The following is a 14846-nucleotide window of genomic DNA, read 5'->3' as shown; positions in this document are numbered from 1 at the left end:
TCTAATTCTACCTTCCCAACATATATATATCTCCCTATATTTATTTCTTTATTATAGATTTGTTTATTTTAATTTCTGTATTATTCATTTAAAAACCCTGCCTGTAACCAAATAAAAAACAAAAAGCCCCTTCACCTTAAATGGTTTTTTAAATACTTTTACTGCCTATTTTTATCAAATGTATATTCATATTTATATACCATACTGAACTACGTAGAACACACAAGGTATCCTATATTAAAAGATATTTCTATTAACAACTCTACATCTATTATTCATATTATATATTAAATATAAACCTATTTGTATCTATTTATAACATTTAAATATCTTTATATATTTAACATATGTTTGTATATTGGACATTTGATTTTAAAGCCCTACCTCTCCCCAAATGAAAGCAAGCAAGCCTTTGCTTTAAACTAAATTGAAATAATTCTTTTCAACTTATAGTTTTTATTTATGTTCTATTTTGTATATATTCTTGTATTAATTCTATGGAATATAGGTCAAAGCATAATAACATACATAATATTACTTACCTTTGAGATGTGTATATTTATTGACATTATTTATATGACATATTTTCTATTTATAGGTCCTTCTATTTTTACATGTATATATTTATATATTTCTCTTTCTCATGTTCTGCTTTTTTTTTGCATTTCTTTCTCTTTTAAACTCTACACGTTCATTCAGCTAACACGTCAGAATGACAAAAATATAAAGCCCTACTCTACCCCGAGTTCAGAATGTGCTCATCTCTATGGAACTTAGACACAGAAATTTCTCTTGGTGCATTTTAATACCTCATTGATGCACAGATGTATTTTATACACTCACATTTTACAGGTAAGACATGGAAAAACAAAACCCACTTTCTTAATCCTAAGCCATTACTGACATAACAAAACCCTAACAGAGAGTGCACAGAGAGGGGGCTTCTTTCCAAAGGAAATTAGAGAGATCAATTCCTATTCCTTGCCAATACCTACCGTAAAAACCAGAAAAACTCGAGAGGCTTTTGGATTCTGCACCCAGCCCTCCCAGGGAATTTCCTGGCAGCTCGGGGTCCCCTCTGGGCAAGGGTACCCAGCACGAGCCCTCCCCATTCCCCGCTCACCTTGCTCCACCAGCGCAGCGCGTGCCTCCCTCTGCCAGGGACCTCGGCGTGCCCCAAGGGACATGGGAGCCCCCCAGTCCCCACCCCGTCCCCCTCAGCCTTTGCTCCTCACCCCCAAAGAAGGCACAGAACAACTGCAACTGCCCTGGACAGCAGCACCCTGCTTTATTGGAAGCCCTTCTAGGACTAGACCCCCTCTCATAAAGGAGCTCTGCTGCAACAAGTAAGGGGAGCAGGTCCCAGAAATCCCTCCCCAAAACCCCGGGCACAGGCCAGAGGCAGAAAGAGGGAGTGATGGCAGAGAGGACACAGGAAGAAAAGAAAGAACAAAAGAATGGGCTGTAGGATGAAATAGAAAAACAAACAAAAAAAACCACACATACAAAAAAAAAACCAACCAAAAAAAAGCCCACAAAAAACTCCAACAAAACCACCAAAAACCAAAACCCCCACCCAAACCCAAAACCTGGGATGGGCAGCAAGACAGAGAGGGATTGAAAAAGAACAGAGACAAGGAAGGGGACACAAGGATCCACTGGGAAACAACGGCACCAGGAGCAGCAGAGAGACAGACGGAATAAGAAAAGGCACATGAGCGAGCTGTGGAGAAGGACACAGAAAAAGGCCGAGTGCAGAACACACAGCAAGGACAGAGGGATTCTGTCCTTGATTGGACAAGAGGGAATCAAGGAGCCAGAGGGGAAAGGACCATGCCAGGGGCTAGCAAGATAGAGAAGATGGACAAGGTGCTTCTCCCTCCCGTCACTATAGCGAGCGCAGCTTCCCTGCAATTTCACATCTCTTCCAAGCACAACAGGTGAACAAACAGCAGCAGAGAGCCGCCAGTCTCCAATGCTCTGCAATCTAGAAGGAAAAAAAGGAAAAACACCAATTCATTCTGCCACCAAGGAGAGTTGCTTATCCCAAGATACCTTATTCCAAGCACAGAAACCATTTCTGCCACTTGAACAAACCCACTTAATGTTGTCTCAAGTTGATGGCAGCTACTTAAACCCTGTCTCAAGAATCACAGGCACACAAGGCTTGCAATTCTCAGGAAGGACTCGGCTGAGTCTTCAAGATTTTCCCACCCAGAGAAGCCAGCGATCCCAGCTTGAAAGAGCACATTTCCTTCCAACCCCATAGAAATTGTCCTGTGCTGACAACACCAAGGCTGCTTCCACATACAGGCAAAACAGGGCTGCTGCCAACACTGCCCTTTGGGCAGCAGCAGCACTGGCAGCTCGCAGGGATGTGACCTGCTCTCCCCCTCAACTCTGCTCCCAGCTGGCTCAGCCCAAACTCCATGCAGCACTCAGCCAGAGCTGCAGAGAGCTGAAATTCTCCCTGGGAAAGCCAGCAAAGTGTACCCCAAGCAACCTCCCCCCCACCTCTCCCGCAGCTCTGACCAAAATCAATGGACGAGTTTAGTGGCACATGGGCCAAATCCCAACAAGTTAGCTACCTGCCCTCTCCTAAGTGTGCCTGGGTCCTTGAGTCTCTGGCTTCACCCTGAGTTATGGTTATTATTATGATTCACAACTGGGTTAGTGAGAGGCAAAATTGCACAGCATTTCTCTGAGCGTTCTAGATGCACTTGTGTGTTGTGAGACATGTAAATGCATCTGCTGTGGTTGTGAAAAGCCTTAGGGGGCCCTCAAATAGACATAATTTCCTACTGTGCTGCCTCCAAAATCCACCCACAGTAGCTCCTAACCAGGTGCCCTGCTTACCCTCCCTCTCCTGGTCACAATTATCAACTTACTCCTCTGAAGCCTCAGTCTCAAGCATCATCTTGGACATGGGACAGATCCCTTCTGTGACATGATGAATCTGCTGAAAAAAATCTTAAGTGTCATACTCAACACAACCTAGAATTTCAAGAAATTGCACTCCTAAAAAAAACCCAACAAAACCAGAAATGACAAAAGCACCTTCTCCCACCCCAAACACACAGCCCAAATCCATTTACTTAAATACTCCCTATGTTGAATGCTATTTTCTTCACAGTCTCCTCATAGCCTCTGCTGCTTTAGATGCCCAAAAGCATCTGCTGAAAACAAGCTGGGATAAGCCAAAAGAGTCTCTTCACTGAGATGAGAGGAGACCTCTTACCCTAGCTCATCCACAAGAGGGAATAAAGCCCCTTAGCAAAGGGTGGGGTTAATATACCCCAGACTGGGCCTCCTCTTATTCCCACCATGCCTGGGAAAATGGAGGGGGCAAATCCCACAAGGTATAAAACCCCTCAGGTGAGCTGTAGCTGTTTGGCTCCTCTGACTTAATTTCAAGGTGAGTAAAGGGCTTGATCTCAAAGAAAGCTATAACTAAGCTATAATGCCAAGCTTCTTCAGGGAAAGGGCAACACTTTATTTTTTTTGCTACAACTACTTTGAGTAAAAGGGCAGAAAACTGCTAAGAAATAAAACTTGGTTTTCGAAGTATAGCTAGATAAGTTGGACAATTTGTTGTTAACTTACATAATTGTTCATTATGACTACTAAGTAGTACTCCACATGTGACCAAGGAGAGTGGAGGAGAATAGTAATGATATGAATGGTGTACTGGGACCTCTTAACCATGATATAAATATAATATCTATATCATAACTAAAAATAAGATAAATAGTAGACTCTTGGGTGATCTTACTGTTACATATGTGCTAGACTCACTTTCATCTGAGATATTTGGTCCTGGGGCACGAGTAGAAGTGCAGTTTTAAACCCTCAAAATGCTGAAAAAAGAGCTTCCTCTAACTGAATCCCTTGAGGAAATGGGGCAGTTAACGCCACTTAAAGTGATACAATGTTGAATAAATGTAGAATACCTTTGAATGTTGAATATTGATACAATGTTGAATAAATTGTTTCCCCCCTAAAATTTAATCACCTAAAATATTGGGAAAAGAGGGTTTTACCCTCACTTTAAATCTCCAGTGATGGAAAAAGGGGGATTTTCCCATCAGTCCGAACACTTAAAAAGGAGGGACAACTGGGCTTTGCTGTCAATTTAAGCCTTAGGACAATGAAAAGGGAGGAGTTACTCTTAATTCAAACCCATTAAAAAGCACGATCAAGGTTTCCTCCTTCCATTTAAATTGGAAAATAATAGAAAAAGGGAATCCCCTGTCAGTTAATGACCCTAACAGCATAAAAAAGGTAGGCTTTCCTTGTATTGAGACCAATAAAATAGCAGGGAAAATCAATTTCCCCACAATTTGAACACACACAATTATGGAAAAGGAAGATTTTCCCCTCAATTTAGCCCCCTTTTCTCCTAATAAGCCCTCCCTTTTCAGGGAATGCTGTCAAGTCCCCCTGTAAAAGGACTAATGAGATAAAAGGGGAAAGTTGAAAGGTCTCACCTGGGACCCTGCATGCTGCCCTGCCTGCTCAGGTGCTTCCCATTGGGTCAAGGGTTTTCCCTTGCCATTTTCTTGAAGCAGTGCTCCATACCCAGGTGCATACAGCTGATTCCCAGCCCCTGTTGGGTGCTCCAAATGTGGTTCCTGGAGGAACACTCGAGAAGACACCATTGGACCCTCTGGAATAGCAGCTCCCTTTGCAGGTATGCACTGGTTGACCCTCGGAAAACAGCTGGTTATACCTGGAGGTGCTGCACCTTGCAGAGAGGGGAAGAAAGGCACTGCTGATGGTTCCATCCCCTGCCCAGCCCTTCATCTGCCCCTGAAACACTGGGGTGCCAGGCTTCCCCCCACCTAAAACTCTGGATGCCCTTGAAGTGCCAAATGTCTCTGACCAACTGACATCAGGAACCTGGGGGTTTAAATTAGAATTGGATCAGCCTACTGCTTGCTGTCCTCATTTTCTATTGCTATCAGTAGAAAAAGAGTAGAGGAATATTTACAGGAAAAATCCTTAAAATAGCGTAAGCCTGATACCTCAATTCAAAGTTAGCAAACCCAGCAGTTTAAAGGACGATAAAACAGATAGCAATAGGCCAAGTTGCGCCACTGAACTTAGCACAAAGCTCTTCAAGGCGATCAGAGAAAAATGGCAAGCTCATTTGTTGGGGAGGATGAAACAGGGAAAACGTATGAATGTGATTGTTTGGCAGAAAATTCTGAAAATATGAAGCCTGGAATTGAAATAGAAATGAAAGCTTGCTTTGAGTCATAAGATGCTGAGTACTAGTTACTATATGACCAAAGAACAACAGCCTAGCCAGCTAAAGAAGAATCCCTGTTGATGAAACAATGTCCTTCTGCTGATAAAAACTTCAAAGGTTAAGAAGCAAGGGAAGAATTTGTAAAGCTTTTAGAAGTTAAAATGCAACACTGTATGTTAATGTAGTAATTCTTATAGACTGTATGTAAATTCTTTAGTGGGTGTATCTCATAGTGATTGGTTACTGGGAATTAGAATATTCACTATAGAAAAAGATATACTGTATTGTAACAGGAACTTTGCTCTCTCTTGTTTTCCCTACTCTTACCCTCTTAGTTTTTCCCTCTTGTTTTCCCCACTCTCTTGCCTCTTGTTTTTCCCTCTCTCCCTCTCTTACTCTTACCCTCTTGGTTTTCCCCCCTCTTACCCCTCTCTTGTCCTTCCCCCCCTCTCATAAGCCTCCCTGGTTCTCCCCGATCTCTCTCATGCTCTCTTGATCCCTCCCTCCCCATCTCTAACCTCACCTCTCCTGCTCTCCCCAAACTCTCTCCCCGCCCAACCATGTGGACGCCGAGGCTGGTGGCAGACACGGGTCTCTCCCTCTTTACCCATCTAATAAACTGCTTATGCCTGAACAGCTTGACCCTGGAGAAGTCTCTCACCGAGAGCGAGTGTTTTGTACTTCAATACCCATTCAAAAGTTTTATGTCAAAGAGTGTTTGTGCTGAGGAGGTTAATGTGAGAATGCAGAGAATCCTGCTGCAAAATGCTCCCAGAGACAGTTTCATGCCGCAGCGGTGTCGATGACAGGGGTTCCGCAACTACCCTGAAGAAGCTGTCCTGAAAAGGACTGCCCAGGGGCACAGGCACATCCTCTGCCCAGTGAGTGATTTCAGCTCAGCAGCAGCATGGAGGCGACGCAGAGAGAGAGACTAGAGAGCTGTATGGCATTCCACCAAGAAATAGCCTTTATTATAGCAGGGCCCTCAGTGAAGGGAGCCAGTGACAGCAGCTCCTTCAACTGGGGAAAAACCGGGGTATTTATAGGGAAGGAGAGGGGCAGGGGAAACTTGGATACATGTATTGGGGTGGATTGATAGGGAGGGAAACCAATGGGGTGTAAGAAATTAACATGTCCAACTCAAAAGCCTCTTCACGAGATAAAAGTGTCTTGCCTAGGGAGAAGCTCTCCAGGGGAGAGCCAGGATTTTGAGGTTGGCTGGTTCTTTGGCCTCCACAACTCCCCCTTCTTTATTTAATAAAAAGGCATCTCCCAGAGACGTTGTCAACAACTTTTTACAAACAGTAAACATAAATAATTATAATTAAAAGAATCCAAAAAATGTGGTTTTTTTAAATGGAAGCAACTCATCCCTTGAGTCCCCAGCTGCCCAAAATGTCCTCAAACCATTGGGGCTCCTTTTCAGCCTTGAGTTCCTGAACCGCATATTGGAGTCTCTGGATGCAAGTGTGGATGCTTTCACTGTGACTTGATAGGTTGAATCAGCACAGTCCATCAAATCCTGGGGCTGTGCTACTAGGCAGGCATCCACAGCTGATGTTTTTGGGAGCATCCAGATGGTCAGGAACTCGAGGATGATTTTGCTCTCCATTTTCTATAACAGAACATAAAAAGATTAGCTCTGACTTTGCGGGGGGGGGGGGAACGCTATTTTCTTTTCCCCTTTCTCTCCTACCTCCCCCTTTTCTTTCTGAAAAAAGAAAAAAGAAAATATAAGCAGGGAATGGGTATTGGGGATGAGGTAGTTGCTTTCTGGTGGGGCCATTTTGCGTAGAGGGGGACGCATGGCTAAGACATCAGCAGTAGCAGCATTAAGTTGCATCTTTGTGCAAATTAGCAAGTGAGTAGTTTAAGGGTAGGTATTTAAGGTGAGAAAGGGAAGAGGGGGAGGGAAAAGGGAAGGGAAAGGAGTTAGAGGAACTTGTGTGTTTCACAGCGTCGAGCTGTACATTGGCTCTTGTCTTTTGGCAGTCTTGGTGGCACGACGATTTGGCTTATATGAAGTGGGTGGTCTGGTGGTAAGCTGTGTTGGTCGCTGTCTGATCGATGGTCTGGTGGTGGGCAGGCTCGGTGGGCTCCAGCGACGTCTCCATCTCCAGGCTGCAGTGGCTTGTTGTTTTTGAGAACCTATGTGGGTCTCAGGAGATTTTGATTGATCTGGTTCTGGTGCAGGGTTTGCAGGGCCTAAGTATGGTTTTCACTGGGAGCCACCTAGGACCAGATGGTGTCGACACACAAGCATACCCTCTCCCCCAGCTAATCAATGGGAAAGGTCCCAGTGTTTGCTGTGATTCAGGGTCTTTGATCAGCACCGGCGGCTCCTCCTTGAGTTTGGCACGGGTCGAATTGGAGAAGTGCCGTATTACAGGGGGGTCAGGCTCTGTAGGTGAACAATTCAGAAAATTTATAACATACAGAGCCTTACAGAGCCTCTCAGTGGGAGGAATGATCTCTGTTCCTGCCCGCTGCTGATCAAGGACTCTCTTAAGGTTCTGGTGTGTCCTTTCCACAATTGATTGCCCTGTGGGAAAGTGAGGTATGCCTGTGGTGTGCCTCACCCCCCACTGGCTGAAGAAATCTCTCAACTTGTGAGAGGTGTAAGTGGGTCCATTATCTGTTTTTATTTGTTGGGGGACTCCCATGGTAGCAAATGCAAGGAGAAAATGTCAGATGGTATGTTTGGCATTTTCTCCTGCGTGGGCTGAGGCAAACACTGCACCAGAAAAAGTGTCTAGTGAAACATGAACATACTTAACTCTCCCAAAGGACAGGACGTGGGTAACATCAGTCTGCCAAATTTGGCAGCTGTTGAGTCCTCAGGGGTTAACCCCAGAATTCATTGCTAGAACTTTAAAAAATTGACAATTGGGACAGGTGTCAACTATTGGCCTGGCCTGATCCCTGGGTAACTTGAACATCCTTATCAGGGCGGGGACGTTCTGATGGTAAAATTGGTGGGACAATTTTGCTTGCGCAAAAATGTCCGGGACTATGGCCACTCCAGCAGGCATGGCTAAGGTGTCCACTCTCTTGTTACCCTCCACGATGGGAGGTCAGTATGTCCTCTCACATGCATGACATAGTAAGGTTGCTTTCTGTGGGAGATAAAATATACAAATTCAGAAAGCAGTTTGTATAAATTTGGGTTAGAGACCTCTTTTAGAAATGCATGTTCTGCTCTCACAGCTATTCCAGCCACATAAGCCAAATCAGTCACCAGATTGAAAGGGTCTTGGAATTTCTCAAAAGCTCCCATGACAGCTGCTAATTCAGCAATCTGTGGTGATCCCTCGACCGCTTGGACATCAAACTCCCATTTCTGTGTCTTGGGGTCCTTCCAAGTCATGACTGACTTGTGGGATTTCCCTGAGCCATCTGTGAATACCGTCAGGGCCGTGAGTGGTGTTTTGCTCCATAATGATTTGGGACCAAATTAAATGTAGTTTTGAAAAGTCTGTGGCCAGGTGGGTGTATAGAAATTTGGTCTGAATAGCTATCGAGAGCAAACTGAAGGTTCTCATTGGTTTGGAGCAAAGGCTCCAAACTTCCAGTTGCCAATGGGAGGAAGATGCATGTGAACTCCCAGGCTGCAAGAGTGCGGAGACAGACTCTAGCTCTTTTAATGAATTCAGCCATGATTTCCTGTGGGGTGGTAATAGTTTTAGTGGGCTGGTTATGTGTAAAGATCCACTCAATGATACTGAGTGGATCCTTCAATGCCATTGAAAAATGAGCGCGTGTAAGCGCGGGGCCTTACCCAGGATAACCAGCTGGAAGGGCAGGCTGGGCTCATAGCGGTGGGCTTGCCGTGAAGACAGGGCCTCCTGGACCTTGGTGATGGATTCCTGGGCCTCCGGCGTGAGGGCGCGCAGTGAGTCGAGGTCCTCGCTGCTGCAGAGCAGATTGAAGAGGGGTGTGAGGACTTCTGTCATTATCCCAAGCAGAGGGCATATCCAGTTGATGGACCCGCAGAGCTGATGTAGGTCCTGCAGGGTCTTGGAGTCATCTCTGATGGTCAGCTGCTGGGGCACGATGGTCTGCTTGCGGATCCGGAGTCCTAGGTAGGTCCACGGGCAGGTGTGCTGGATCTTGTCCTCACAGATCTCAATTCCAGCGTCCTCGATTGTCTGGATAGTTTTTTGTAAAGTCTGGTGCATAGTCATCGTCAGCAGCACAAACCAGGATGTCATCCATGTAGTGGAGGATGACAGCATCTGGGAACAGGGAACATCTGGAACACAGGTGACAGAATGTGGGCCACGTACCATTGGCAGATGGTAGAATTTCTCATCCCATGGGGAAGGACTAGCCAATGGTATCTTTTTAAAGGTGCTTGTCTGTTTGGAGAGGGAACCGAGAATGCAAATCTGGAGGCGTCCCGAGGATGGAGGGGTATGTTGAAAAAACAGTCCTTTATGTCAATGATGGCCAGCTTCCAATCCCGAGGGAGCATTGAACGGGAGGGCATGCCAGGCTGAAGGGATCCCATGTCTTCAGTGACATCGTTGATCTTCCGGAGGTCATGAAGGAGTCTCTACCTGTCCTTGCCTGGTTTGCGTAGGACAAAGACAGGGGAGTTCCAAGGGCTATTGGACTCAGTGATGTGGCCCTTGGCAAGCTGCTCTCCCACAAGGGCTTCCAGTGCGTGCAGTTTGGTCTCAGATAGGGGCCACTGATCAACCCACACTGGATGGTGCTGTTTCCAGGTGAGTTGGGGGATGGTAGGCGTGGTGTGCTTCTCAGTGACCCCGACTAAAAATCCCTGCTGGGAATCCACAGAGAAGCCCCTCATTGGGACAGGAGATCTCGTCCCAGAGGGTGATTGGTGCTCTCACCACAAACGGCCTGATGGTTGCCATTTGTCCCTCAGCTCCTTCGATGACAATATTCCCTTTGCTCCTCATGGAAGCTATCATCCCTCCAATTCCTGAAATCATGCTTGTCACAGGTTGTAATTCCCAATTGTCTGGCCACTCGGAGCGGGCGATGATGGTAACATCTGCTCCAGTGTCTAGCATTCCTGGGCGCTGAATCCTTTCTCCATAACAAAACAGGCTGCAGTCCACAATGGGTTTACTGGAGCCCACAACCTGAGTCCACATAGCACTGGGGTTGAGGGGAATCTGTTCTGGGCAGTCACTAGGAAGTAAAAAGGCCTGTGCCACAGGAGTCTGTTCCTTTAAATAATAAGGAGGGTCTATGCAGGTCAGGGAGATGGAAATTTCATCTCCAGGGTATATAGTCTGAACCTCAGGAACAGTATGAATTTGCCCTGGAGAGTTGGTAGGATCCCCAAGTATTAAGATGTTGGAGGGACCACCTGGTGGTCCACGTTTCCCTGTGGGGATTTTGTATGTACACCCTTCATATGTAAAGAGTCTAGTAACCAGCTGATGCCGGGTTCCCATCTGAAGCGCTCCACCTGCTGGGATTGATATCGGGGTCCCCGTGGAGGCAGGATGGTGGGTTTGGCAGGAGGGGTGGAACAGTGCGGCATTTGATTTGATGTCGAAGCGCGGGGCCGTCCCACGCTCTGCTTGAAGTTTCCCGAATGCCAGTTCTGTCTGGGTAACCGTTGGTGGGCTGGTGGTTGTATAGAATGTCTCTCCGGACAGTCTTTGAAAAAATGTCAAGGCTCGCCACAATTAAAACAACGACTTGTATTGGGGTCTGCAGCATAAGCTCCAGATATCCTCTCTGCCACTCCCTTAGCCACTGCAAGTGCCACTGTATTCTCACTTGAGGCAGAGGAGTGTTTGGTGCAGGCTTCAACTATCTGATCTATGGTTGGTTCAGGGTCCAGTGGGAGGTCTCGCAAAACTGCTTTGCATTCCGGATTAACATTGGCCATTGCTATTTTTACTAATAATTCTTTTTGCACCTGAGGGCTCTCTATCTGCTTTTCAGTGGCTACTTTTAACTTATCAATATACTTAATAAAAGACTCAGTTGCCCCTTGCTTAATATTGGTGAAGCACTGTGTTGGCACTTTATCATCAGGGGTGGTAAAAAGAGATATCTTAGCAGCATTAGCTATATCCTGTAAGGCTGCTTCAGGCAGATCCCAGGCCTGATCTCAGGGCTTTTGGAAATCTCCTTCTCCTGCTAATTGCTCTAAAGTAAAATTAGGTCTGTAAGCATCTTTAGCATAAACATCTGCCAATTGCTTTAAATGTTTTTTCCACTACCTCTCCCATAACATGTACTCTGCTGGGGAGAGAAGGCAGTTCATAATATTTTTGATGTCATGCAGGACCATGACGTGGGCAGAGAAGGAGGTTTCCAGCAAGTGTTTAAAAAAATGTGAACCCCTGCCATGTTCCTCGGCAGCTTTACAAAGTTCCTGCAGTTCCCTGTAGTGAAGGGACTCCCATGCAGCAACCTGTGCCCCTGTCCTGTCTCTCCTCAGTATTACAGGAAAGGCAAGTATTTTCTGGGACAGAGCTGAGCTCCCCGCTCATGTGGCTTCCCTCTGCACCTCAGCCCAGGGGTCTTCATACTCAGGATCTGAATAAGAAGATTCACTGCTCTCATCTCCTAGTGGAGATGGGGGGTGTTTGGTGGCAGCGCGGTGCCGGCTCAGGTGTCTAGAGCTGACCCTTTTGTGGCTGTGCAGGGAAGCTGGGATGGCCCCGCTCCAGACGGAGCCGTCCCAACCTCCGGGGCACTGGGACCCTGGAGCGGGAGCGCCGCTGGGGACGGGGCCCCGGCACAAAGGGACAGGACCGGGGTCCGCGACCGGGAGGGGTTTCCCCATGGATGGGGGAGGGCCCGACGCGGTTACACCCAACGATGCAGTGGGGGGGGAAGAGGAGCCGCAGGACGCGGCAGGAAGAGAAGGGGTGAAGGCGGGAAAGTGGCCATTTTGGGCATCGAGGGCGGGAAAACCGGGGTGGGAGTGGGACAAAATGGCGGGGCTGGCCACACTGCCGGCGCCATCTGTGCTAACGCTAGGAACTGGGGGGGACACAACCGGGTGTGAGGGCATAGGGGAGAGGGTAGAGGAAAGACCCAGAGTGGCATGGCCATTGCCACCCTGGTAAGGGTAGAGAGACGGTGGGGAGCTGTCAGGGAGTCGGCAGCAGCTCTGTGCCTGGAGGCAATGTCCACCCGCCGACCGGCTCTCAGATAGGGAAGAGGGTTTAGGGACACTTGGAGAGATTGACAGGGTTGGGGGGTTCAACTGGGGACCCAAAACTCCCTCTTCTTTTTTTCCCTCTTTTTCCAATGAGAAAATAATATTTTGAAACACAGGAAAAAAATTTGCAACAGAAAAATCTCTCTTAGCTTGAACTGTATATAACTTTCTTCCCACATTATCCCAAAAAATTCACGATTTAGCAGAATCCGAATTAATCTTAAAATGGTTAAAAACCCAATGAATAAATCTCTTTAAATTCCCTTTAGAAAACTTAAAATTTCCCGCTTTTAGGGTGCTTACAACTTGGATATAAAAGTCCCTCTCAGGTGGGGTCAGCCTCAATGCAGAGGACTGGTTTCCCATCCTTTTTCACTCCCCGCCCAGCAGTAAAACAGCAAAGAAAAAGAAAAAAGTCCAAAAAAACCCTTCACGGGATCGACTTACATTTTCTCTTCGGCAGATGCAGGCGGGCGAAAAAAAGCTGCTGGGCAGGTGGTCACCTGGCGGCCAGTCCTCAGGGGCTTTTCCTTGCCCCAGATGGTCAGAGAGTCCCGGTTGCAGCCTCTTGGATCGCCTCTTGCTAAAACGCAAGGAGGCTTCCTCGAGGGGCGGCAGCTCGAACGGCGGCGTGCCTCGCAGTTAAAGCCGCGGGCGGACTCTTCTTCAGGGCTCATTTGAATGCCCCACGTTGAGACGCCAGTTGCCATGGCGACAGAGAGCCCGGAGCACCCTGACTTCTCTGGAGAAACAGCCCTGAAAAGGGCTGGGCCGAAGCGCGTGTGAGCAACTTTGGGCAGGTGAGTGATTCCAGCTCGGCTCAGCGGCGGCGAGCAGGTGACATGGGAAGCAGGGACGAGAAAGCTGGTCCAGCGTTCCGCTAAGCACAAACCTTTATTCAGGCAGAGCTTTGGCGAAGGGAGCTAGCAACAGCTAATCTGCTGAACAGGGGAAAACCCGGGATATTTGGGGGGGGGGGGGGAGGGAGGGGGGGAGCCCAAGATACCTCTATCGGGGTGGGACAGCAGGGGGGAACACCAATGGGGCACTGCAGTTTAACATATCTAGCTCAAAGATCCCTGGGAGCGATACATTGTCTCTCTCTTACAGAGAAGTATCTTGTCTCCAGGGGAGAGCCAGGATCTCGGGCTCGGTGGGCTCCTCTGCACCTACAGCTTGCTGTACTTTTGCCTGGTTTAGCAGCAGGCTTTTTTCATTTGATCCTGCAGACATTTCCTTGGGAGGGCAGAGTTAAGAAAGTATTTTGTGGCTTGAAGTATTCTTCACCTTCTCTTTTTCTTATGTATCAGTGCAATGAAAGTGTTGGTTAAAAACAGCTTATTTTGTCAGAGCCAAATTGGTGCTGGTAGGAGTTGCAACCTTACCTCCATCAGGAGGAAGAATGAGTGATGCTGGGCCTGCTGGGGGCTCTGGGCATTCCAGTTACCTGGCAGAGAGGACTTGTGGTTCAAAAACCTTTGTTTTCAAAGAGTAAAACCTTGGGAAGGTTTCACAGGGATTTGACTCATTTTGCCAAATACTACCTGCAACTGACCGTGGACACAGCTGGTGGTTTTTGGTGCTTAACTAAAGGAACCAGCTCTAAGTCACCTGTACTTGGCACAGGTGAGGCCACCTCTCAAGTGCTGTATCCAGTTCTGTCCCCCTCAAAATGAGGACACTGAGGTGCTGGAGTGGGTCCAAAGAAGGACAAAGGAGATGGGGAAAGATCTGGAGCACAAGTCTGATGAGGCAGCTCGAGGGTGTTTATCCTGGAGAAAAGGAGGTTCTGGCGAGACCTTATTGCCCTCTAGAACTCCCTACACCAGGACTTCATTCCCACACAAGTTGAAAGAAATTGACCAGGAGACAAGACTCCTGTTTGATGCCTTTATTAGGATTCAGCTCTTGGGGTGGGGGGCCCTAGGAGTTGCTTGCAGGCTGTTCCCACACTGACAGCTCCAAGAAGGAGGCACAATTCAGCTTTGCAGCACACACTGCAGAGCTGGGGCTTCTGTCCTCACAAGAGTAGCCAGGAGGCCTGTTCCGGTTTGCTGTCTAGGGGTGTCAGTCCTTTCCAGTCCTTTAGGTCATGGTGATGTAGGAAGATGATTTCTAAGCAGGCTTAGGTGATGCAGGGAGATGATCTTTCATCATAGCTTGCTAGAATATGTTTCCTTGTCCTTTTATTCCTCTGTTAGCTCTTTGTTTTGGTGTCTTGCATGCCTTAGTTTGCATATTACTTGGTTGCACAGCTTCCTGGGAGTTTCTTTGTTGTAGTGTGGCACAGCATCCATGGGAGTTGCCTGGTTCTGTGGCATACCTTTCTAATGGGTTGCTTTTGTTAGTTTGATTTAGCCCCCATGGGAGCAGCTCTGTTACATAGTAGCAGGGAAGTAAGGGAAAGGGTACAGGAATGTCTGGTAAGAACCGTTA

Source organism: Poecile atricapillus, chromosome 11 (genome assembly GCF_030490865.1).
Source record: "Poecile atricapillus isolate bPoeAtr1 chromosome 11, bPoeAtr1.hap1, whole genome shotgun sequence".
NCBI lineage: Eukaryota > Metazoa > Chordata > Aves > Passeriformes > Paridae > Poecile > Poecile atricapillus.
This window is presented reverse-complemented; position numbering follows the sequence as displayed.